At 40.0% G+C, this 26,943-nt stretch overlaps 1 long non-coding RNA gene across 1 annotated transcript in view; it reads left to right on the forward strand.

Moving 5' to 3' along the window:
• Positions 1-15,971: 15,971 nt before the first annotated feature.
• The window catches only part of LOC147374133 (uncharacterized), a 56,600-nt gene continuing 45,628 nt past the window's right edge, over positions 15,972-26,943 (forward strand). The window contains exon 1 of the long non-coding RNA XR_015162473.1: positions 15,972-16,524. This is a non-coding gene — a long non-coding RNA (uncharacterized LOC147374133). The remainder of the gene's footprint in view (positions 16,525-26,943) is intronic.

A 26,943-nucleotide genomic window follows, 5' to 3' on the forward strand; every position in this document is an offset into this window, starting at 1 on the left:
TGTTCTGTTCGTTATAGGATGTTTAACAGCGTCCCTGGACTCTTCTCACTGAGTGCCAGTAGTATTCTACCATCCAAGTCTTAATGTCAAGCATGTCTTCAGATATTGCTAAATGGCCCTGAGGGGCAAAATCGCCCTCAGTCGAGAACCACTGCTGAAGCTGTTCCTTTTGCCTGGCACACTCTTCCCCTAAAGGGCCTTATCCATACCCTCTCACCTCCTCCAAATCTCAGTGCAGATGTTACACCACTGAGGCTACTCTGACATATTTATTTAATCACACAAACTCTTAATCTCTTAACCACCTGTATCCCTTACCCTCTACTTTTTAATTTTCATGACCATCTAATGTACCAAAAAATGTACTTATTTTTATGTGTTTGTATTTTGTTTTCTTACTCAAATGTAAGCTCCTTGAGAGAGCAGTTTTGTTCCCTGTTACTTCCTAAGCACTTAGAGCAGTTCCTCACATACTATTTAAAAAAATAAAAATACATATGCAATGATCTACAGTGAAAAGATTAGCCCTTACTTCTATACTCTGTGCTTCCAGTTCTCTTCCCCAAATCAAGTAACCATTTTTTCTCTAGTTACTAGTATATCCTTCTGGAGTTTCTTTATGCAAAATCAAGTAAGGGGGAATGTATATTTCCTATCCGAGTTTTATTCTATTTTCTTTTTTTACCAAAAGTTGGCATACATATACACCTGCTCAGCACCTTCTTTTTCATTTAAACTTATATGCATTTTGAAAATGGTATTTTTGTCTAGGAAGATTTTTCTCTCCTGTTTGAACTTTTCCTCTCTGTGCTTAAAACTTGAAGATCTACAGTCCTGGAAACAGTGACCTGACTTCCTTGTCCTTTAACAACAATAACAACAAAACTTGATTTGCCCTTTAAACTTGAATTCAGATTTCAGTCACACCCCAGCAAGGTCTTAGCCAGTCAGAGGTCTGCCTCCTTGCTCCTTGCATGACAGCTACTCATTGACTCAAATCCATATGTCATTTGATTATTTTGGATTATATGACAAGCTTTTTTTTTTTTAGTATAAATTAAATTGGTTCCTCTAGGACAGGGCCAAGCATTGGTTCTTCTTGGAAACCAGCCAGTCTGTGAGGGGATGCAGACTCTGTTGATTTGGACCTTTGGGCAAGAATCCCTTGGGGTGTTCCTAGGCAGCCTTTCAAGCTGTGACTACAGAAGGGAACCCGGGTGGGACAGGTACCTTGTGCAGCTTTGACTGCACTGGAGGTGACCTAGACATTTGTTTACAACCGATTCCTCTGAATGTCAGTGCAGAGAGAGTGGCTCTTTGCCCTGTTTATGTATATACTGAGCCTCCAGTAAGCCTGAAAAGCAACTTAGGAGTCTAAATGTTTGAAAGGCTCAGGAAGGAATATTTGGCCTGGTGCCAGTGGTGTGACTCTGTGATGGGCACTTCATCCCATGGAGGCAAATGAATGGTGTGTGTTTTGAAATTAAGCACTTGGTGATTATTACAGTCTTAAAACATTTAGCTCTCAACTTATCAGACCTCAATGTATGACATTTCATGTTAGCCAAAACGGCTGTATTTTTTAAAGAGCTAAAAGATAAAATACATACCAACCTTCAAAACTGTAAACAAAGAATTAGAATGACAGATCACTACTGTTATCTTGGGTGTACATAAGAAAGATCCTCTTCTCATTTGGGAGGGACGTGTTCAGGTCATGGTACATTGTTTTTCTCTCCTTAGTTCCAGAAAAGTTAACAAGAAGTTGCAGCAGGCAAAAAGAACAGCTGGATCATGCATCTTTCAAAATGGAAAAACTTGTGCCTTAATCATGGATGAACCCACAAGGAAATACTTTAGAAAAGACTGAACTCATCCATCCTTTCATAGAATATGCAATCTAATCAGCACTCCGAGAAAAGCAGAAAGGAAGGATTAAAAATAAGAGTCTGTGTTTACTTTTGTCTGGGATCTATGGAAACATAGGTTTATGACTTGACTTGGACTGTCATAGTTAAAATAGATTGGATTACACAAGGTAAGTGGTGGACCATGGGCCCTGTAGAGCGGCAGACAATTAATTGCCTTTCTTCTCAAGCTTGGAAGCTGCACTAACCTCTCAGAAGACTTCCTGACTGTACAGTGGCCAGTGGTGGCCATTGCCCTGCCCTTTCCTACCCTCCATCTTCACAGTCACTGACTCCCACAGCAGAATCACAGTCAGGTCTCCAATAACCATATTTAGTTATGGTTTGTTGGGAAGAGAGACTCCCAATAGTTTGGGTTTTTTTTCATTATTTTTTTAATCTTTAATATACAAACTAATACAGTTTATTTCAAGCTTGAAAATAATATTCTATTTCTTTTTTGCAATTTGATCTCAGATTTTTGATTTGTAATGTGTTTGGGGGGAAGAGTCTAGTACTCTTCTTCTTAAATAGTTTTATTGAGATATAATTCACATATTATATAGTTCATCCATTTAAAGTGTACAATTCAGTGGTTTTTAATATATTCGCAAAGTTGTGCAGCCACCACAAAAATGTAATTTTAGAACAGTTTCATCACTCCAAAGAGAAATCCTATGCCTATTAGCAGTTATTCCCTATTTGCCCCACTTGCCTGTGACTGGCAGCCATAGTCTTCTTTCTATCTCTGCAGATGTGCCTATTCTGCACAATCTCATATAATGGAAATCATTCAATATATGGCCATTTATGACTGGCTTCTTTCACTTGGTCCATGCATGCTGTAGCATGTGGCAGTACTTCATTTCTTTTTATTACTAGGTAATATTCCATTGCACAGATATGCTGCTGCTGCTGTTGCTAAGTCACTTCAGTCGTGTCTGACCCTGTGTGACCCCATGGACAGCAGCCCACCAGGCTCCCCCGTCCCTGGGATTCTCCAGGCAAGAACACTGGAGTGGGTTGCCATTTCCTTCTTCAATGCATGAAAGTGAAAAGTGAAAGTGAAGTCGCTCAGTCATGTCTGACTCTTAACGACCCCATGGACTGCAGCCTTCCAGGCTCCTCTGTCCATGGGATTTTCTAGGCAAGAGTATTGGAGTGGGCTGCCATTGCCTTCTCCATAGATATACCACATTTTATTCACTCATTTATCAGTTAGTGAGTATTTGAATTGTTTCCACTTCTTGAATATTGTGAATAATGTTGTAGTGATTATACATGTACAACTTTTTTTGGGGATTTGTGTTTTCATTTCTTTTGGGTATATACCTGCAGGTAGAATTGCTGGTTATACGGCAACTTTACGGCTGTTTGATTTTTTATAGAGCCAGGAGTTTCTGTCAGGACTTGTGTGAAGAACACATATTTGAAAAGGCAGAGAAAAGTCTTATTTCCAGACTTTTAAAAAGTGCTAAATGAATACCATAATCAGCTAAATGTGACTTTTGATGATTATTAAATTGAAAAATATGAGGCAAAAAAGAAGTTAATTAAACACTTTCATTATTTGAGCCTTAAAGGTTTTATTTCATTGGACTTTATTTCATTGACCTTAAAGTAACTTCATTATTTGGGAATCTAAAATTAGGTTTATTTTGTTCTATTTTTTACTTTTCGCCTGTGTTCCTACCACTATTTCACTGCAACTTCCCCTAGTGATTTGTGCCATGACTGTCAATATAGAAGAAGGTTTACCCGATTTGCAAAAAAAGAAGAAGAAAAAGAAAACACTCCTTTTCCAACAGTGGTTTTACATAAGTGTGAACATATATTTCACATTCTGGTAAGGTACACTATTACACTAATCTAGCTGAGTCTTTTCTTAGTCATCTACCATCTGGTCTATATACATTGAGTTACACTTGAATTCTAGTTAAACCCAGCAGGCCCATCTAACCACTCCTAAGGTCGAAATCCAGATATGAGATGCTTCACTGCTTCTCAACTTACCAAAGAAGGCTGAGTTCAACCAGGGTCCCATCCTTCTGGGGTGGAATCTAGGAAATATCAAGCACTTTCTTATAATACTGTGAGTAAAAGACTCTTGAACTCCTGGTTTGCTTTGTTCCAATACTCCACACCAGCCCACGGCATGAAGAAAGCAAAAATCTGACAAGTTAAAGCCCAACTTTCAAGACTTTGAAAACGGCTGTGGAAATAATTTCTTTCCTATTTTAATGCTTCATAACCCTGATTATAGTTACAAATAATTCTTATTTTTATCTAATGAGGCTAACATCATGTATGATAGCACTTTATCTGAGGAGGCATAAAATTGAGCAAAAAATCATTACTAACAATGCAAAGGAAATTTGAAAAATCAGCAAAGTTTAAAATGAAATGTTCCTAGTTGATGTCATGTGCTACTTGCCTGATGATAAAGGTAGCACATGATTATAACTCAATCCAGAGTACTTTTTCAACTTCTTCTGTGGTACTGCAGGCCTTGGGTGACTCCTTTGTATATATCTGGGCACAACTGCAGCTCAGAAAACTCTTGTTTCTGGGGATGTAATGGATACCTACAATTTTTTGTCTGTGCAGCATCCATTCCCCTCTTTTTTAGTAACCAGATTCCCTTTAGAGAATTCCCCTCTCTTGTAGAGTGTGCCATTTTGAAGGGACTGCCGTGCCCCTGATTAGGTGATGATCACATGACCCGAGCCTGGCCAATCACATGTTCTTTCTTGGTAATCTGACTCTTGAAGAGTGGACTCTGTAAGACAAAGGCAGATAATAATTTCTCCAGGCAAAGGCACTCTGAGACCAACCTTAGAACCTGGAGCTGCGAAGGTCCTGGCCTTTCAGCGTTTCTTGATTTTTCCATTAAATTCTCTTCAGTTCAGTTCGGTTCAGTCGCTCAGTTGTGTCCTACTCTTTGCGACCCCATGAATTGCAGCATGCCAAGCCTCCCTGTCCATCACCAATTCCTGGAGTTCACCCAAACTCATGTCCATCGAGTCGGTGATACTATCCAGCCATCTCATCCTCTGTCGTCCCCTTCTCCTCCTGCCCCCAATCCCTCCCAGCATCAGAGTCTTTTCCAGTGAGTGAGTTCTTTGCATCAGGTGGCCAAAGTATTGAAATTTCAACTTCAACATCAGTCCTTCCAATGAACACCCAGGACTGATCTCCTTTAGGATAGACTGGTTGGATCCTCTTGCAGTCCAAGGGACTCTCAAGAGTCTTTCCCAACACCACAGTTCAAAAGCATCAATTCTTTGGTGCTCAGCTTTTTTTATAGTCCAACACTCCCATCCATGCATAACTACTGGAAAAAACATAGGTTTGCCTAGATGGAAAATCATGTCTGCCTTCTTAGAGCACATCTCTTACTGAGCATCCACCTGTGGTTCAGATTTCAACTGTGATACATTTTATTCCTTGAAAGGTAGCACAGTGTACTGAGAAGACAGTCCACACCCTGGAATGGAATTACCCATATTAAAATTCTGGCTTTGTGCCTTAACTAAACTTGTCTCCTTATCTGTTAAAAGAGAATAGTAGTATCTACTTAATAGGGTAGTTGAGAAAATTGAATAAGATCATTCACATAAAGTGCTTAACCTAGTACTGGGTACATAATAGATCCTCAACAACATTAACTATGGGGACAATAGCTTAAATCTACTTCCTTAGATTTCCTTTTATTTGTTCTGTATGACATCTCTTTTTGGATAATAGGATTAAGCAAATATGATGTCTCTCAGATACAAAGATACAGTGTGATCAAGTGAACATGTGTTTGGAGTTATTAAGCAAGCAGTGATTGTAAGAGGCTGGAGTCAGGGACTTTGCTGAAATAGAGCGCTCTGTATTTAATTATTATCTATTACAGTCTCTCTCTCTTTACATCATCTCCTCGGATTCCTCTTTTTTCCTTGACTTTTTATGGTCAAATCTTGCAGCTGAACATACCTCTAATTCAAGAAATAGTTATTGAGGGCCAGCATTGAACATAAAGATGAATTAGAATGCTTAACACTCTTCTTCATCTTCATTTCTATTGCTTTCCCTGACATTCATGTTCTTGGGAATTCTTACTCAAATGGTCAAAAGGACTTCTTAACTGATCTTCCTTACTCTTCCTCCCACCACTCAAATCTGTCTGCCAGATTAATCTTCCTAAAATTCAGCTCTGACTACATATATCAGCAAAACCCCCTATTATTCATCATTATGAACCAAATAAGTTCAACTGTCTTATCTCTAGTGGGTGGGGTCTTATACTATGGTGTCACATTTTCTTTTGTCTTCCCCCTTCTGTTCTCCATTGTCCTGACCATCATCTCTTCCTCTCTAGCAGGATTTGCAATTCCCTCCCAGAATGGGTCAAAACCTTGACCATTCTTTAAGACCAGGAATAAATGTCACTAGTCTAAGAAGTTTTTCCTGGTTTACTAAGACACGCAAAGGCTGTCCCTCCCCTGAGGCTTTAGTGCACACTGTAACTGTTTCCAGCTTTTTAGGACTCTGCTTTATTTCATAGACATTGAGGTAATACAGAAAGGACTCCTGGACTATAAGAAGAGAGATTCTGAAATGTACTTCCAAGGAGCGAGTAGGGAATTTAGTTTTCTCTGGAAACTTAAAGACAGGAATAGATATTTCAGGGAAATTTTTTATAAGGTCCTATTCTGCCTGGAAGTCAGTCAATGAACTAACATCTGCCAAAAGATTTGGGTAATTACAATTCTAGTAAGTTTCTGGAGATAGTTTAATATGCCTTTAGACAAGAAGAGAGAATACTAGCATGGAGTCTCATGAAGGAGATTAAAGACTACCTGGATGTATTTTTCCTTTGCCAAAGGAAATAGTAGCCAGGAGAAACCCCTAGAGGAGGGGTTGTTTTGAGATTCTCTATACCTTCTTGCATGCTCAGTTGCTTCAGTCATGTCCGACTCTTTGTGACCCTATAGACCATAGCCCACCAGGCTCCTCTGTCCATGGGGATTGTCCAAGTAAGAATACTGGAGTGGGTTGCCACGCCCTCCTCCCCGGGACCTTCCCAACCCAGGGAGTGGACCCGCGTCTTTTACGTTCTACCTGCATTGGCAGGGTTCTTTACTGACCTTTCCTGCTGCCATGTCAGTCTTAGGCCTGTCCGTCACCTTCCACCAGAATCAAAGAGAACTTTCCCTGTGTCTCAGTCATGTCCGACTCTTTGCGACCCCGTGGACTGTAGCCCACCAGGCTCCTCCGTCCATGGGATTCTCCAGGCAAGAATACTGGAGTGGGTTGCCATTTCCTTCTCCAGGGGATCTTCCCAACCCAGGGATCGAACCCAGGTCTCCCGCATTGTGGGCAGACACTTTAACCGCTGAGCTACCAGGGAAGCCCCCTTTTCCTTCAGGGATAGGTTATAAAGTCATCTCAGATTCTGAGCTAAACTATCAATCATATTGTGCCTCTAGTGCTCAGTTGTGTCCAACTCTTTAGCGACCCCAGGGACTGTAGCCTGCCAGACTCCTCTGTCCATGGATTATCCCAGCAAGAATACTGGAGTGGGTTGCCATTACCTCCTCCAGGGAATCTTCCCCCCCCCAAGGATGAAACCCGTGTCTCCTTCGGTTCCTGCATTGGCAGATGGACTCTTTTACCACTTAGCCATGTGGCAAACCCCTATCAGTCATATATCTTGGCTCAAAGAATAACATTTATTCATCTATAATTGTGGATTTATTTGTTCCACCTTTTAGTTGTATTAATTTTGTTTTGTGTATTTTGAAGTTTATATTAAAAGACACATGTGAATTTAGGATTGTTACATCTTTCTGGCAAACTGATTCTTTTATCATTATGAAATACTTTTCGCTATCTCTGGTAATATTCCTTGAAGTCTACTTTGATAGTGAGGCCACATCACTTTTTGCGGTTGACATTTGCATAATAATTTTTTTCCATCCTTTTACTTTCAACCTCTTTTAGCCTTTATATTTAATCCATGTCTCCTGTAAATAGTATATAGTGGATTCATTGAGTCATTTAAAAAAAAATAAAATCTGATAATCTCTGTCTTTTAATTGGAGTGTTCAGTTCTTTAGCATTTAATGTAATTATTTATCTAGCTATATTTATGTATCTTATTTTCCTATTTGTTTTCTGTTTGTTTGTTTTCATAAAGAGCTGCATTTGAATAGGGAACTCATGGATACCGTGCTTCTACCCTTATTTGGTAATATTTTAGAATATCTTAGCCCATGAAGTAAGGGGTCTTTCTGATATTACTCAAATGTTGCCAGGTAAACACCTGAGTTTTTGCCTATCAGTTAGGAAATGCCCCAATTATTTAACACGTAAGCCATTTTCAGTTTTATTTCTGTAAATGGTAGTTCAGATACCATCTTCTCCCATGTCTTTTACATAATTTGGGCTGATATAATACATAGGAGTTCCACAAGAAGGATAACTGAGTCAAAGAGTATTAAATAAGTGTAAAATTAATAATGGACATTACTCTATTGTTTTCCAGGTGGGTGGTAGCAGTTTACTATGCAACTAGCAATGCCTGAGAGTGCCAATTTTGCCACACCTTTAGCTGCATTGGATATTTTCATGTAATATAAAAATTACTTTATTTACAAATTTAATTATACCTTAACTTTGGGGATTATATTCAGTATATCCTAAATTTTGTATGTTCTGTAAGAATCTCAGAGCAATATGGGAAAATATAAATAACTATTATTCTGAGAGTTCTAAAGAATGTTTTTATATAGGCTGAGTGAAAAATTCTAGAGAAGATCCAGGGAGACTAAAAAAATTCCCTGGTTGATTCCTGAAGAACACAATTGCTACTTAATAGATCTTTCTATCTCCTCCTTTTCAAAACCTTATGCCAAATCTATATTCAGTTTCATTCGAAAGCATTGTCTCAAGAGGAATTTGCAAGATGCAATGTTGATGCACCTAAGAAACAAGCATGTGCTTAGAGCGGTGATCGGCCCACCCTGACATTAGGGACACATAAAAACCTGCTAATTAGGTGCTTTTGTAGTAAGGACACGTAATGATTTCTTTTTTTTTTGTAATGATTTCTACTATGGAATTGAGTACGAGAATTTCTTTCATTATAAACTGCAATTCTTTGTTATGTGAAAGCAAGAACTAATTTTATTTTCAGATCAATAGATGCTGTGATGAATTAGTAGATGTGAAATGTTGGACATAGTATAAAATAGCAAATCACACTGATTGAGTTTGGGAGCATCTGTCTAATCAGACCACATGGCTATGGCCAGGTTACACAAATCACATAGGTTGCTGCTCTGGAGTTTTCTGGATTGTAGAGAACTTCCTGATTGAGACAGGCCTCTGAAAAATCACAATGGGACTTTGAACAAATGCTTTCATCTCTCAGGCTTGTCTCATAAAATTGGTGTGGTTCTGAAATGTGTTTTCTCAAAGGGTGTAATGTGTATTTGCTTTTTGTTGGGCGGGCTGAGCCAATAATGATTGCAATCGATAAGAAACCCTTTCATCACTTGAGTTTTATGATAGTGACTTTAAGGGTCTCCTGACATGAGATGAACTCAGTTAAGTTTTATTGGTAATTTGCCAGATATAAGTCATGAAATGTACTAAGAGGAGTTCAGAATTCATTTTCATCTGCACCTATTGAAAGCCTCCAAAGATTATGGGAGACCGAAGCCCATTTCCAATCTGGTCAGCATCTGGGGGTAATAGCCTACACAATCGGCTCCCAGCTGTCCAGACCAGTTCTCACAGGAGCATTGACTGGCACAGATTTTCTGTCTGAGCTTTATTCCTCTCCTTTGCCTGTCTTTCCTCTAACTGTTGCCCCCCTCCAACCCCTGCCTTTCCACGTACACACTCATATACCCTATCTAGCTGCCCCTTGTAAGTAGGAGATAGTCTGCTTTGATGGTGTTCTAAGATCTAGCTGCCTTCATGAAGCTTAAAAAAAAATCATAAAACATTCTTAAATTATTTTTGAGTTGTAGTGATGCTTTAGATCTGTAATTTCACTTAAGCCTTACAATGATATTTTGAGAATATAATAATTCTTTTATAGAGGAGGAAATTGAGGCTAAGCAAAGTTAAGCAACTTGCCAAATGTCACGCTGCTATTTTACTTGGTGGATGAGGGATACTGTACACAGATCTAACTTGACTTCAAAGTCCATAATCTTTCCAGATACCACTTTGGCTTCCAGGGAGCACTAGGTAACTGAATACTTGCTTTAACCCTGCCTAAACCACTGAGTAGGTGAATTATCCATACTATACGTGCTCAGATGAAAGATTATATGTAGAAAGTGTAAGTGGATATCATTAATATGTGATGTGATTATTTGTTGGAAGGTCAACAAAAACATCTAGGTCCAAGGATCTCCTGACATCCCTGCAGGACTTCTAAAAGTGTCTTTGTAGTTAATTCTTTGGGGTGATGGTTCTGGCTCACCTTACTTCTTCTATCTCCACGATCCTTGGCCAGAACCAATTTACCTATAGTCATACTGGGCCCAGTACCTAGGGCCCATGATACTTTTAGAAGCCCACAGAAATGTTTTAATTTCTTTCAAATCAGAAGAAAAAAAGTGAATAGAGTCTAGCCTGGATTATATTAATCTTTATGTCAATTCAGTCACAAAGTAAAATTTTTAATATATATAATATAATTTAAAATATCAGTATATTTTAAATGAAAGAAACAGCTTTTGAAGGCAAAAGTGCCTAGAAGTCTGTGAAAGTTAAAAGGTGGTGCTGACCTCAGCTCCTCCTGGCTGGGGCCATCGCCTCATATAGACTGAAGTCTGCACTCCAGGCCACAGCCCCCACTCTCTAGCGGGGTTTGGATGTCAGGTTGCTGTGAGCAAGTGTTGGGTAACCAGTCATAACCAGTCTAAGTTGATTTGTGGGCTCTTGTGTATGTCCCTGCTTACCAAGTGTGACCTGAGACTTCTAGCCCACACTTCTTGCTCTGTCAACACTTCCCTCCCCAATCTTTACCTGTTAACTCCTGTTCAGCCTTTGAGATAGCTTAACTATCACTTCCTTAGAAAGTCTTTCTTGACATCCTATTCTCAATCTAAATTTTGTACCCTTGGTGTAGTCTAGAGCAGCTTGATTGACCTATGAAGTGCTTGCTACACTCCATTGCTGTGTTTATTTGGCTTAAGATCTATCTTCCTCTGTTACATCTATGTACCTTCACTAGCTGTCTCTGGTATCTACCCCAGTGCCTAATACTTGCTAGAAGCTTGATAAATATTAATTGAATGAATTACTGATTGATTAAATGTCTTCATAGCTGACCAAGTCTTGTTTTCAGTGGTCCAGGGCAAGCTCTGGGCCATGTCCATACAACCTTCCCATGCCTTCCCATCGTGTTGGAATTCCTGTATGATGGAGTTCCAACACATTGAGTTCTAGCTTGCTTGGTTACCTTGAATAGCACCCCAGATCCCCTGGGTTTGGGGCTCACCCTTCCATAGTCAGAGATTAGACTGACACTTCCACCTGGACCAGAGAACCATATTTAAAGTTTGTCCGGTTTACTTCTGTGATACAGGCTCAGATCTTTGGAAAGCATGACTAGCACCCTCCTAGGTCCCTGAACTCTGATCTGAATTCATCCCTTGTAAGCTCTATTTCTCTACTGGGGTATGGATTCTGCTTGGCCCCAGATTCCTCTTCCTTTTCCATGGCCTCCGTGTCTCTATAGGCTTCATGCTGATGCCCGTCCTCATATAAAACAGAAGTTATAGAAAGCCTCAGCTGAAATGGGAGAGGTTTCTATGTTAAGCCATTATCAACCATTAACACCAAGTGATTTTCTTTTCTGAATTCTTGTAATTCAGACAAAGCAGAGGAAATATGAGAGGCATAATCAATACTTCAAAAATTTTTCATTATGAAATCAATGAATATTCAGTGTTGGAAATTTATAATATAAAATAAGCAAAAAAAAAGAAAATAAAAATATTCAATAAATATTTTTCTTTTTGCTCACCTATGTTTTCAGTTTTTCAACATTGAATATGTATTATTTTTATAATAAGAAAAAAGTTGTTTTTAATTTTTAAAAAGTTCAAGAAGATATATTCCAAAATATTAGCAGCTTTTGTTTCACTGGATGGTAGGATTGTGGGAAATTTAAATTTTCTTCTTTGGGCTTTTTTTCTTACAATTTTTATACAATGATAACCATGCTATTTTATGATTGAGATGAAACAATTTCACAATAAATATTATAAAAATTAATTCCACTACTCAGAATTATTGCCAATATTTTGGTCGGTATGTCTATGTCTCCTATAGAGAGACATATAGGTGGGTTTCCCTATGTCTAGATACAGTTTTAAAAAAATGGTTATAGTCACATTGTATTGAAGCCTTATTTTAAAACTTACTCACACATGTTAAGCATCTTTCTACATCATTAAGATTTTGTCCAACAATCAGTTTAAATGACTGCCTAGTACTCCACTGTCCAACTATTACACAGTTTATTTAAATAATTCACTGTTATTGGACACTTATGTTGTTTCATATTATCATTATTATTAATAATACTAATAACTATGTTCTTTGAGAAAATTCCTAGAAGCAGAATTGCTTGATCATTTTTTTTTTTCATGTGCCTTTGTAAGGCTTTGTGTTCACATTGAAAATCCAAAATTATGGTTCTGTTGCTGGAGTCACCCTGAGGGGAACTTGAATGAAGTGAGGACCTGAAAGGGAAAAGGAGAAAATAGTGTGATTATAGAGGACCACAAGTCTGGGTTGGGTAATGAGGATTGTGTAAACTGTATCAAGGTAAATACAGGTAAAGCCATGACAAACTAGGATGAGGCAAAGAGTAATGTTTTTATTGTGAATGCCTGTACTTGTCATCCAAAATCCAAAATTTCTTCTTGGCTTGGACTCTTTTGTCCAGGCTCTTCATTTGAATTCCTGATTCTATGCTCAGTCTCGCTGTGTTTTCAGTGTCTCTGTCTCTATTACTTAGGGCTGCATTTCAATTTAAGTTGGGTCTTGTGCATTCTAGGGGACACCATTCATTGCAGTTTATGAGTTGTACTGTCTGTGCACTGCACAAGTGCACAACTCCTTGCTCAGCTATTGCTCCTTTCCATCTCTTTGTTGTGGTTCTGCTTTTTTGTTATTTAGAAGAGCCCTTTATTCTCAATCTTTTGTCCAGGTCCTGGATTAGCTTTTCACATAAACTCCCATACTACTCCCATTCACTTTAGAAGGTTGGTGCTGTTACGAATGTAACAGAGGAGATTTATACTCTGGATGGAAATTTGGGCAAGAAGTTCCTTGAAACTCAGATTACCTAGATTTCCTACAAGTCTTTTTGTTTGCCTTGGAAACCAGCTGAAATCAGAAGCATTAAATATAACTGATCTTAAAATACATTAAAAATAGAAAAAAGGATCCAAGTACCTGGTGTGCAATCCAACTGCCTCAAATACTAAAACTTTATGTTCATCCATAATATTTTCCTCTTAGAATAAAAACATCTGAATATAATAGTAAAGCAGCAGGGACTCACCAAAGAGAGAAGTTATCACCCGCCTGCAGGAGAGGAGACATTTAAAAGTACTCTATTCCTTGTGGCCCTCTCTATTATAAAATTTTCATGATAAATCCATCCCCAGCTAATGCCTAGGGTGATTTAAATATACGACAGCAGAGTCTCTGGTGGTCAATAGAGGGATAATGAGTTGTAGAACTACCAAAGAGAACGGAAAAATCTTCTTAGTTCAAGCTTTTTGTTCTTTCTGTTTGAAGCTTTTTGACACATTAATTGCAAAGGAAAGGAATAGATGAAGAGGAAAGGGAGGCCAAGAGACTAAGTGAAAAGACTGAGTCTAGGTTTTTGTGCTTATATCCAAATAAATACCAAGTAGTGTGGTAAAATTTCTCTACAACGCATAGCGTATTCCATGTTGAATGTCCGAATGGAACGTTTCTAACACCTTCCAATGTTGCTCATAAGCAAAGAAGTGTATTTGGCATGAGGAAACATTTGAGTATATTTTGTGAAGTGGGAGATAACAGAAAAGTCACCTCTGAGATCTGCCTGCACCACTACGTGTGCATGTGTGTGTACACATGCACACACACACATACACACACGCACCCACACACTTGCAATTGTTATGATTTTCCACCTCTCTATACTTTTAAATATATTAAAAGACTTGAGATTGGAAATCTTCCTACCCTCCCGTCTCATGTCTCTCTTCTCCTCCCCTCTGTAATTACAATCACTGATTATAATCAACTTCAGAGCACTTTTCTTTTCAAAACACATTGACAACGATGAAAAATTTACTTACTCATCTTTGTCATATATTTAGTAGTATTTGGAAATAGACACAAAGAAAGAAGTGGCTTCCCTGGTGGCTCAGACCCTAAAGAATTCACCTGCAGTGCAGGAGACCCAGGTTCGATCCCTGGGTCAGGAGGATCCCCTGGAGAAGGGAACGGCAACCCACTCCAGTATTCTCACCTGGAAAACCCCATGGAGGGCTACAGCCCATGGGGTCGAAAACAGTCGGTCACAACTGAGTGACTAGTACTTTCACTTACTCGTCATAGAGAGAGAGAGAGGAGATAGAAAGAGAGAAATAAGAAAGGGAGGAAAAAAGGAAAACAACAAAAAGAATAATCGCTTAAGCACTGGAACACAGTAGTTCTTAATAAAAATCTTCTATATTTACCACATTCTCTGAATGATTTTAAGAAAAAATCTCGCCCACTACTCTCTCTTCTCTGGAACTCTGTTTTGTGTACTCTGGCTGCCTTGATCTCCCTGTATTTCCATGCATGCATGCTAGGTCGCTTCAGTCGTGTCTCACTTTTTGTGATGCTATGGCTTGTAGCCCACTTCTCTTTATCTCTCTTTTAATTATGACGTGCTTTGGCATGGTTTTCTTGTGCTTGGGGTTTATTGAACTTCCTAGATCTCAGGGTAATGAAATTTGGAAAAGTTTAGTCCTCATTTCTTTACATATTTTTTCTGCCTGCTCCCTTCTTCAGGGATTCCAGTTTACATGTACGTTAGGCCTCTTGAAGTTGTCACTCAGTTCACAGATGCTTTTCGCTTTTAGTTTTTTCTCTTGGTATTTCATTTTAAATAGTTTTCACTAATTCTTCCTTCTGCCATGTCTAATCTGCTATTAACGCCATCCAGTGCACTCTGCGTCTCAGACGCTGTCATTTTCATCTCTAGAAGTCTGGGTCAGATCTTCTCTTCTTGGCACATGGTGTTTTGTGCTGTCACTTGTTAAAGACTTATTTTGAAATAATTTTAGACCTAAAGGTGACTTCAAAGATAGTTAAATTCCTTGGAATGGTTTGATCTTTTCAGGTTTTGTTTTTAAACTTTTTTAGGCAAGACCAGAGCTTTACTCCAGGGCTACTGTGGCCCACTACTGAAGCGAAACGCTTCTGAGTACTCTACCAAATGTCCCATGAATTGTGAGCTTCTCTCTGGCTGGTGGGAAGAACTATTTCTGGTCCTGAGTGACTTCCAGAGATTGTTTCCTCTAATCCTTCATGTGCTTCTTTTCCCAACCTCACGTAGGTAAGTTTCCTGATCGGTACTTAGTATAAGTCCATGCTCAAGAGCATTTCCTCTGCAAATCTGTGAAGTTCTCTGTGCAGTTCTCTCTTCTCTGGCTCTCTGTTCTGTGTACTCTGGCTGCCTTGGTCTCCCTGTATTCCCATGCCTGCGTGCTAGGTCGCTTCAGTCACATCTGACTCTTTGTGATGCTATGGGTTGTAGCCCACTAGGCTCCTCTGTCCATGGGATTTTCCAGGCAAGAATACTGGAGTGGGTTGCCATACCTTCCTCCAGGGGATCTTCCTCACCCAGGAATTGAATCTACATCTCCTAAGTCTCCTGCATTGGCAGGCTGGTTCTTTATCATCAGTGCCACCTGGGAAGCACTGACCCCGCCCCCACCATCCCGCCCCACCTGTATTCCCAATTTTCCCCAATGAAGGGAGATTTGGTTTTTTTTTTTTCCTGGGTTTTCCCTGCCAATGCAGAGGGAAGTCTGTAGGCAGTAGTAGACTGAGGTAATTTTAGGACTCATTTTGTATGTTTCCCATCTTTCAGGGATTGCTATTCTTTGGTATTTTATGGCCAATGTCTTGAAAACTATATTTTACACTTTTTTTTTTGCTTATTACTGTATCATGGCCAAAGAAAAGTCTCAGTAAATGTAATAAATATTTGTTGAATGAATGAATAAGCTTTGTATCCTGTCCCATGGCGGGAGTTCATTAAAATGTTTTTACTGAAAATTGTTCTGTTCTTGGAAAGTCAGATCAGGAGAGAACAGTAGTTCCTAATGGCAAAGAAGTTGTAATTATTTGGCCGTTTTGTCAAGAAACGTGGCTTTTACAGATGACTTCCAACCATTTAGTCTCCTGTCCTTGCACCCCTATAAAGATGGAAAATCCCAACAGCCTGATGGATCCAGCTTGGACCACATATTCTTCCCTTGGCTTGAGAGTGCAGTGTGCCACAATTTACAGTCCTATTGAAGCTGCTTGCTGTGACAGGAAGGTAAGGTGCCAAAAGGAAGCAGGGATGCTCTGTACAAACAAAGGAGATGGATTCTGTGCAGCCAAACCAATAAATGTGTCTGGTCAGTAGTCATTTACAAAGATATTTATTGGATTTTTTTTTTAAGTACTGAAATGTTATTGGCTTCTGATACCAGGAACTTGCAGGTAAATGACTGCTGATTACTTTGCATTGTATTCTAAAGCATTTCTAATGGTTTCATTCTCAGATGATTGATGCTTCGTCCTATTATTAGGAGAACTTAGATATATATGCCCTGCTACACGCACTTGGCTTCTTTTCTAAACCTCTAAAAATGCTCTTATACCTAATGTATTTTGGCAGCATGATGGCTACAAGACAGGGCAAGTCTAGAGTCCTCTGGTCTGGGAACCAGGCTCGGTTGGATCAGGCAGAGAGCATGATGTGGGGGTAAGAGGTTTGAGTGTGAAGGTTCAGAAAGAATAATTTGAAAGATGTGTGTGTGTGGAGTTGGAATACAGGAAGCATGATTGAGATCTAGGCCTGGAGGGTCTGCAGTACCCATACAGGCAGACTGATGAATCACAGCACGTGTGGGCAGAAACAGAGACTAGACATACAGATCCAATCCAAGTTGAGCTTAAAGGAGTAAACAGAGAACATATTCTCTAACTTCTAAAAGATGAGGGACCACAGTACAGTGTTTGTACACGTGGGAAGACATGCATAGCACCTGAATTGCTTGTGACCTTTGAGGTGGGACCATTTGTTCCCCAATAGCTAGTGATTAGGGCACTGATGCTTTGTAGGTTCCTTACAGTTCTAGCATCTGTTTTTTTTTTTTTTTTTTAATAGCTTAGTTGGTCCTTAAATTTGTGCCTGTGAAGGGACATCTGGAGGTCACAGTGCTCCTTATGAAATCTCATAAAATATCAATGTAGCAAAAAATGTAATTTGTGCTAAACCACATATCACTTTATTTGGATTCTTGTAAAGACATGTAGTAATATGTGTCAGTGATTTAAGAAGAATTCAAGATTAAAACTCAAAAGTAAGAAAAACATGCATTATCTGGGTTTTTTCTTTGTGAACACAGAAAAACCATAATCTTTTCCTTTTTCATTAGTGGAACACTTTGATTTGGCTTGTATGACACTGGGGTTCTGTGTATGACTAGATGACAAGGACACTTAGAAGTGCCTGCCTTTTTATTGAAAAACTTTTAATTGCAATATATTTACATATTGTATTATTAACAGTTACTGTGTATCCACGGTTCACCCCTTGCACTGTTTGGATCCATGTACTGCTGAAGCTGTCTTTAAGAAAGAACTCATTGCCCAGCTGTAAGGAGTGTGGTCAGCTGGCAGCTTCTCATTGTTCATTCATTCAGGTCTGCTTTTGAGCTGAGGTCATGCTCTTCTCAAGGTGACCCCAGTCAATGACTCTGTAAAATTAATCAATTTTTGGCTCCACTGGATCTTCATCGCTGCGCATATGGGCTTTCTCTAGTTGTAGTGAGCAGGGACTATACTCTAGCTGAAATATGCGGCCTTCTCGCTGTGGCATCTCTTGTTGCAGAGCACCAGCTCTAGGATGTGTGGGCTCAGTCGTTGCAGGTCATGGATGCTAGAGTGCAGGCTTCAGGAGTTGGTGCATGGGCTTGGTTGCTCCATGGCACATGAGATCTTCCCAGACTAGGAACTGAACCCATATCCCCTGCACTGGCAGGTGGATTGTTAACCACTGGACCACCAGGGAAGCCCCAGCCAAAATAAGACTTTTCACAAAGACAGTCATGTCTACCTATCATGGAATTCCTCCAATGAGCAACATTTGCTCTGCAGCTCCCGATGAACTGGTAGACTCTTTACCAGCTCTGCTGATTGTCTGACAGCTCCTCCTGCCAGTCCTCCATCTCCCCGTCCCTTACCAGTGTTACTCTCTAATAAACATTTTGTACCCTCTCTCCCTCTTGGCAACTGCTTCTGAGCCAACAGATGGACAAGTGCACAGATCATAAGTGTACAGCTTAATGCATTTTTACAAACGGAACACACTCATGTAATCAGAACATTATGAAGAAGACTATAAACAGCACCCTAGAAATCTCGTTGTGCTGTCTGCCTTCCAGTCATTACCCCTCTTCTAAGGAGTAACCACGACCCTAACTCTTTTAACATCCTAGATTAGTTTGTCCTAGTATTGTACTTTATATAAATGAAATTTTAGGGTATAACTTGTGTTCAGCTTCCTTTGCTCAAGATTATGCATTCTTTTAAATTCTTTTAAGTATATAATAGTTGAGGTGTAAGTTTTCAAGTAAGCATTTTACTTTTTCATCATTACATTTTGGTCACTTTCTTTGTCTCTTTGTTTCTCTCTGCTCCTCTTACACACACACCCACACCCCAAACATGATGAATCTTATATATATGTGACAATAGCAAAAATTTCATAGGATGTTCAAAATACTAATTTAGTAAAATTACGATGTGATGGAGGATTTTCTGGATGGCTCAATGGGTAAAGAATCCGCCTGCAATGCAGGAGACACAGGAGATGTGGGTTTAATCTCTGGGTTAGGAAGATCTCCTGGAGAAGGGAATGGCTACTCACTCCAGTATTCTTGCCTGGGGAATTCCATGGATAGATAGCCCATGGGGTCATAAAAGAGTCAGACATGACTGATCAACTAACAGTATACCACACTATAAGACATGCTGGAATTGTCTGTGCCTCTGTTTGTCTCATGCTTACCACGTTTCTCTAGTTTAGCTTCCACTAGATCTTAGTCATCAGGGATAGATCACCTTTTAATACTATTACAGAGGACAGTGATTGCTTTCAAATAACTACCAATGGACCATCAATACCATATCTATGTGAAGCGGATCTTTCCTGAGTTTTAGTTTATCAATTCCCCAGCTCTGCTCTAGAGAAATGGGGGTCTTATTACACAATTCTTTTTGCTCAATTCTAAAGACATTTCTTCACTCATTAACTGCCTCCTAGTTTAATCACTTCTAGAAAAACTCCTCTTTCTCAAGCTGCTTGATGGTCGAGGATTTCACTATATGTGTTTAAAGAATTTCCACCTTTCATTTCTTATTCCCTACCCAACTTAGGAGCATTCTTGAAAATAATAAAAGGAAATTTAAAAGCATTTTTCATTCTTGAGTATATACACTTATAATTATCATAGAGTCCTCTGGTGAGAGGGTATCTTCCAAGGTGTTTTTACTTATAAGTCTATTGTTAGTGGGATTATTTTTAAGCCATCTTGGAAAGAGAATTCTCCATTTCTCTGTGGAGCAGAGAATATCTTGCTACAGATTGCTGTGCTTTTACATATGATTTTTTCTTTCAAACACTTGAAAACAAAATGTTGGTTTGGTATTGTAAGCCATCTCTTTCCAAACTTGTAAGTATTCCCAAACATTCATGTTAGATAGATAGACAAATGAGGTCAGGGTTCTTCCTAGAAAATCATTTTTTTCTTAATGTGGTAATATTGGTCATACATAAACTCTTCATTGGCTTTCTTTGGGGCCTCAAATGCTGCACTGTTCAGAGTAACCTTCAATAGAATGAATGAATTGATAGGGAATTCCCTGGCTGTCCTGTAGTTAGGACTCCACACTTTCACTGCAGGGGGTATGGGTTCAATCCCTGATCAGGGAAATAAGATCCCCCATGCCATGTAGTGTGGCCAAAAATAAAGAAAAAGAATGAATGAATTGATGTAAAGGCTTTGTGTGTTTATGTTTTAAATTTTAAATAGTTACTTCAAAGAGAGGGGTAGATGATGTGAATTTTTTCCCAAGATTTTAAAAGGTTTCTGTTTTTATGACTCACTAGTAGTAGAATCTGTTATGAAGTGAATTACGTGTGAATCTAGATCACTTCTTTGAGATTTGATCTGAGAGCAGTAATGAAGTTTCATAGCTTTTAGCAGGGTTGTATGTAATTAAATATACTTACAATATAGATTCTTACTGTTTTAGAACTATGTGCAGTGTGCTCAGTCATGTCCGACTCTTTTGCAATTCCATGGACTGTAGCCAGGCTCCTCTGTCCATGGAATTTTCCAGGCAAGAATACTGGACTGGGTTGCCATTTTCTTCTCCAGGGGATCTTCCCAACCCAAAGATTGAACTCATGTCTCCTGCATCTCCTGCACTGGTAGGCAGATTCTTTACCACTAGTGCCACCTGGGAAGCCCAGGTCATTATAAAATGACCTTAAAAATAATGTAAGATAACTCCCTCTCCAACCTGCACACCTTTACAGGTGGGGAAACTGACCAGTTCAGTCGCTCATTCATGTCCGACTCTTTGTGACCCCATGGACTGCAGCACGCCAGGGCTCCATGTCTGTCACCAACTCCGGGAGCTTGCTCAAACTCATGTCCATTGAGTCATGATGCCATCCATCCATCTTATCCTCTGTCATCCCCTTCTCCTCCTGCCTTCAATCTTTCCCAGCATCAGGGTCTTTTCCAATTTTCCAGTTTGTTGTGATCCTCACAATCAAAGGCTTTGGTGTAGTCAATAAAGCAGAGGTAGATGTTTTTCTAGAACTCTTTTGCTTTTTCTATGATCCAACAGCTGTTGACAATTTGATCTCTGGTTCCTTTGCCTTTTCTAAATCCAGCTTGAACATCTGGAAGCTGACAAGAGAACCGGGAAATTACTGACCATGCCACCCAGCTGAACAGCCCTGGGGTTTTTCATGTTGTCCGCACTTTAGGAACTCTGGCTAAACTAGACCATTGTTCTCCAGAGATTATCAGTGTTACAACCTCAAATTTACATATGTTCAGTAAAGAAATGACTGACATCCGAGGGTCATCTCATCCACCTCAACACTTGAGGTTTTTCTAAGCTATTCCAACAAGTTTCTTTGTCAGTGTCCATGAACATGCATTTAAAAATTCATCCAACCAAACTGTGCTGGATAAACCAGATTTAGGACCTGCCTTTAGGTCCAAAGCCTTTGACTGTGTCAGTTCAGGTCAGTCGCTTAGTCGAGTCCAGCTGTTTGTGACCCCCATGGACCGCAGCACGCCAGGCCTCCCTGTCCATCGCCAACTCCCGGAGCATACTCAAACTCATGTCCATCAAGTCCATGATGCCATCCAACCATTTCATTCTCTGATGTCCCCTTCTCCTCTTGCCTTCAATATTTCCCAGCATCAGAGTCTTTTCCAATGAGTCAGCTCTTTGCATCAGGTGGCCAAAGTATTGGAGTTTCAGCTTCAATATCAGTCCTTCCAAAGAATATTCAGGACTGATTTCCTTTAGGATGGACTGGTTGGATCTCCTTGCAGTCCAAGGGACTCTCAAGTGTCTTCTCCAACACCACAATTCAAAAGCATCAATTATTCAGCGCTCAGCTTTCTTTATAGTCCAACTCTCACATCCATACATGACTCCTGGAAAAACCATAGCCTTGACTAGACGAACCTTTGTTGACAAAGTAATGTCTCTGCTTTTTAATATGCTGTCTAGGTTGGTCATAACTTTCCTTCCAAGGAGTAAGCGTCTTTTAATTTCATGGCTGCAGTCACCATCTGCAGTGATTTTGGAGCCCCCCAAAATAAAGCCAGCCACTATTCCCACTGTTTCCCCATCTATTTGCCATGAAGTGATGGGGCCGGATGCCATGATCTTACTTTTCTGAATGTTGAGCTTCAAGCCAACTTTTCCACTCTCCTCTTTCACTTTCATCAAGAGGCTCTTTAGTTCTTCTTCACTTTCTGCCATAAGGGTGGTGTCATCTGCATATCTGAGGTTATTGATATTTCTCCCGGCAATCTTGATTCCAGCTTATGTTTCCTCCAGCCCAGCATTTCTCATGATGTACTCTGCATATAAGTTAAATAAGCAGGGTGACAATATGCAGCCTTGACGTACTCCTTTTCCTATTTGGAACCAGTCTGTTGTTCCATGTCCAGTTCTAACTGTTGCTTCCTGACCTGCATACAGGTTTCTCAAGAGGCAGGTCAGGTGGTCTGGTATTCCCATCTCTTTCAGAATTTTCCACAGTTTATTGTGATCCACACAGTCAAAGGCTTTGGCATAGTCAATAAAGCAGAAATAGATATTTTTCTGGAACTGTCTTGTTTTTTTGATGATCCAGTGAATGTTGGCAATTTGATCTCTGGTTCCTCTGCCTTTTCTGAAACCAGCTTGAACATCTGGAAGTTCATGGTTCAGGTATTGCTGAAGTCTGGCTTGGAGAATTTTGAGCATTACTTTACTAGTGTGGGAGATGAGTGCAATTGTGCAGTAGTTTGAACATTCTTTGGCATTGCCTTTCTTTGGGATGGATCACAATAAACTGTGGAAAATTCTGAAAGAGATGGGAATACCAGACCACCTGACCCGCCTCTTGAGAAACCTGTATGCAGGTCAGGAAGCAACAGTTAGAACTGGACATGGAACAACAGACTGGTTCCAAATAGGAAAAGGAGTACGTCAAGGCTGCATATTGTCACCCTGCTTATTTAACTTATATGCAGAGTACATCATGAGAAATGCTGGGCTGGAGGAAACATAAGCTGGAATCAAGATTGCCGGGAGAAATATCAATAACCTCAGATATGCAGATGACACCACCCTTATGGCAGAAAGTGAAGAAGAACTAAAGAGCCTCTTGATGAAAGTGAAAGAGGAGAGTGGAAAAGTTGGCTTGAAGCTCAACATTCAGAAAAGTAAGATCATGGCATCCGGCCCCATCACTTCATGGCAAATAGATGGGGAAACAGTGGGAATAGTGGCTGGCTTTATTTTGGGGGGCTCCAAAATCACTGCAGATGGTGACTGCAGCCATGAAATTAAAAGACGCTTACTCCTTGGAAGGAAAGTTATGACCAACCTAGACAGCATATTAAAAAGCAGAGACATTACTTTGTCAACAAAGGTTCGTCTAGTCAAGGCTATGGTTTTTCCAGGAGTCATGTATGGATGTGAGAGTTGGACTATAAAGAAAGCTGAGCGCTGAATAATTGATGCTTTTGAATTGTGGTGTTGGAGAAGACACTTGAGAGTCCCTTGGACTGCAAGGAGATCCAACCAGTCCATCCTAAAGGAAATCAGTCCTGAATATTCTTTGGAAGGACTGATATTGAAGCTGAAACTCCAATACTTTGGCCACCTGATGCAAAGAGCTGACTCATTGGAAAAGACTCTGATGCTGGGAAATATTGAAGGCAAGAGGAGAAGGGGACATCAGAGAATGAAATGGATGGCATCATGGACTTGATGGACATGAGTTTGAGTATGCTCCGGGAGTTGGCGATGGACAGGGAGGCCTGGCGTGCTGCAGTCCATGGGGTTGCAAAGAGTCAGACATGACTGAGCGACTGAACTGAACTGAACTGAACTTCAGGGAATGAAAAATCAAGAGAAGTTGCAGTGATCACAACAGGGTGTGAAGAGTGTGATAATAGAGGAAAGTTACAGAGGGACCCTTAACCCAAACTTGAAGGGGCCTTGCGAAGACGGGCTAAGGAATAAGCTGAGTGCTCAAGTCCCAGAGTTACACCTGTAAGTCTACAGGGGAAAGTGATTTTAGACTTACCATGGGGAAAACCAGAAAGGAAAACAACAGAAATGGAAAAGTGGATTGAAGTTAAAAATACCAATAAGCACAGGATGGGAAGTCTGGAAACCCATATTATCCTGCTGGCTCTGTCAGTAACTGGCTGTATGATACAGGCATGTCTCTCCACCCCAGGTTCTTTACCTGAACAATAAGGACTAAAGAATGATATCTGAAGTTCCTCAGACTCTGGCATCTGAGGATTCTATCAGTCTAGGCAGCTTTATGCACTCATGTTTGTTACTTGAGGAAATGTAATTAATAAAGTTTCTAAATTCTATCCCAACCTGATGAGAATTAGCTTACTAATGAATAAAACTCATTTAGAGAGGCATAGGCAATGCAGACCTCCCAGTATCTTCCTTCCCTTTTCTAAGGGGAAGGAGAATAAATGTTTGTAATTTATTGTGCTTCAAGTATTTCATTTAATCATAAAAATAATACTACAGGCTAGGTATTATTATTATTTTAATTTTACAAATGTGGAAACTGGGGTTCACAGGATTTGTCACTTGCTCTTCCATACACAGGGAAAGTGGGGGTGCTGGGATTGGTACCCAGGTCTGTAGACAGGAATCCATACAAACAAGTTCAAGAAAGAAGTATTTTATGTAAGATTTAACACAAATCTTCATAGAATTCCATGAATACAGCTAATAAAAGGACCAGACCTCACAAAGTCCAGAATTCTTGGGCATTTCTGGATCCAAGGTGGTCCTTACAACCCAAGGACCAGGAGTCTTGGATCCTTACTCTGTTGTTGCATCTGTGATGTGATCTGAATATCTGGGTATCTATTGCTTTTTGTCTCTGACTACAGCAAGCTCCAAAATGCCTACTCTTTTTATATATTTTATCCTTTAAAAAAATTCATAGGCTTTGCTTTCTCATAGTTTTGGCTTAATCATAACTTCAGCTTGCCAAGATCCTTCACAGCCCTACTCTACTTCTCTCTCATAAACTCTATGCTAATTTATGGCTTCTTTCTCTATATTCTTTAAATTTCTACTCCTTCTGCTAACTGCCTACATTACTCCATGTTTCCCAAACAAAATTATCAAGGGATAGGCCCAGCTCTTCTTTCATGAGAGCCATGTGAATCTTCTCCAGTCTCCAAACACACCCAGAGCAAGAATGGGTGCCTGACTCAGAGAAGACAATTTATTGGCTAGCCAATGACTTATGACAGATTTTGGAATAAAAGTACAAGTAGGGCCTATAACTCATTGCCTGAAATCTTATATTTTTTGAGGAGGAAGTCTATGGGAGTCCACTCAATCTGTTAATAGGCAAGCTGAAAGAACAAGAAAATTAATGCCTCCCAAAGCAGTGTTCAAAGATGAATGGGGGCTTGGCAGACATGTTCCTGAGTTACTCCTCTTAGGAAACCAAGCTGTGGTCCACAATTCTCCCAGGGTTCCCCAGAAAGATTGAGTTCCAGTTGCTGAAAGTGGCAACTGACTTGATAAAGCACCTCATATTCGCTCCCTTCCCTTCTCTGACTCATTTCCTACCCCCTATTGGCAGTTCCTGGGATCACTTTCTAAGTAACTACTTGTCCTTAAATCCTTGACTCTGGTTCTATTTCTGGGGGAACACAAACCAAGACCCTCCCTTCTTGTGTGTGAGGGGTACACATCAATTAACATCTACTAGGCTCTGAGCATGAGATGGCTGGATGGCATCACCGACCCGATGGACATGAGTTTGGGTGAACTCCAGGAGTTGGTGATGGACAGGGAGGCCTGGCTGCTGCAATTCATGGGGTGGCAAAGAGTCGGACACGACTGAGCAACTGAACTGAGGCTCTGAGCAATGTTGATCTAAAGTACCCAGGAATTAGGGAAGGTGACATTTAAGTCAAACTAATTGAATTTCCTGAAATTTGCTGATAGCAAAATGAATTGCTCAAGTGTTTTTGATTCAAGGTGTTATTCACTGAGAGTAATTCAGCTTACATGAGGATCTTTGGATCTTAGATATGCAACCATTACACTTTTATTTTGCTGCTGCTGTTGCTAAGTCGCTTCAGTCGTGTCCGACTCTATGCAACCCCATAGACAGAAGCCCACCAGGCTCCTCTGTCCCTGGGATTCTCTAGGCAAGAACATTGGAGTGGGCCGCCATTTCCTTCTCCAATGCGTGAAAGGGAAAAGTGAAAGTGAAGTCACTTAGTCGTGTCCGACTCTTAGCGACCCCATGGACTGCAGCCTACCAGGCTCCGCCTTCCATGGGATTTTCCAGGCAAGAGTACTGGAGTGGGGTGCCATTGCCTTCTCCACACTTTTATTTTACCTCTTTGTTATTGTTACCTGTTTGTTTCTGTCACTAAAAAATATGTACATTGTATTCTTTTATATCTTCTTAACATCTCAAAAGGAAGATGTGTGTGTGTGTGTGTGTGTGTGTGTGTGTGTGTGTGTTGCTCAGTCATGTCTGACTCTTTGCAACCCCATGGACTATAACCCACCAGGTTCCTCTGTCCATGGGATTTTCCAGGCAAGAATATTGGAGTGGATTGCCATTCCCTTCCCCGCATTGCAGGTAAATTCTTTACCATCTGAGTCACGAGGAAGCCCAAGGAAGACCTAGTAGAGCATTTTTCTTGGCATGACTGTAAATCCTGGTTGTGTTTTTGACATTGGATCATCTTAGGTGTCATTTTTAGGGACTCTACGAGTTACCACGAACATCTCTGTGATGTTAAAAAGAGACAGAGAAACAGTGTGGTCTGTCAGTATAAGAATTTTCTCCATTGTAAAATTTAGAATCATAATGGTTTTCCAAGACAAGTTTTATTATCCGAAGCTTTTAACTAATAAATTTCCA

This window comes from Bos grunniens, chromosome 4 (assembly GCF_055505025.1).
Source record: "Bos grunniens cultivar Pamir isolate PY7600 chromosome 4, Bosgru_T2T1.0, whole genome shotgun sequence".
Classification (NCBI taxonomy): domain Eukaryota; kingdom Metazoa; phylum Chordata; class Mammalia; order Artiodactyla; family Bovidae; genus Bos; species Bos grunniens.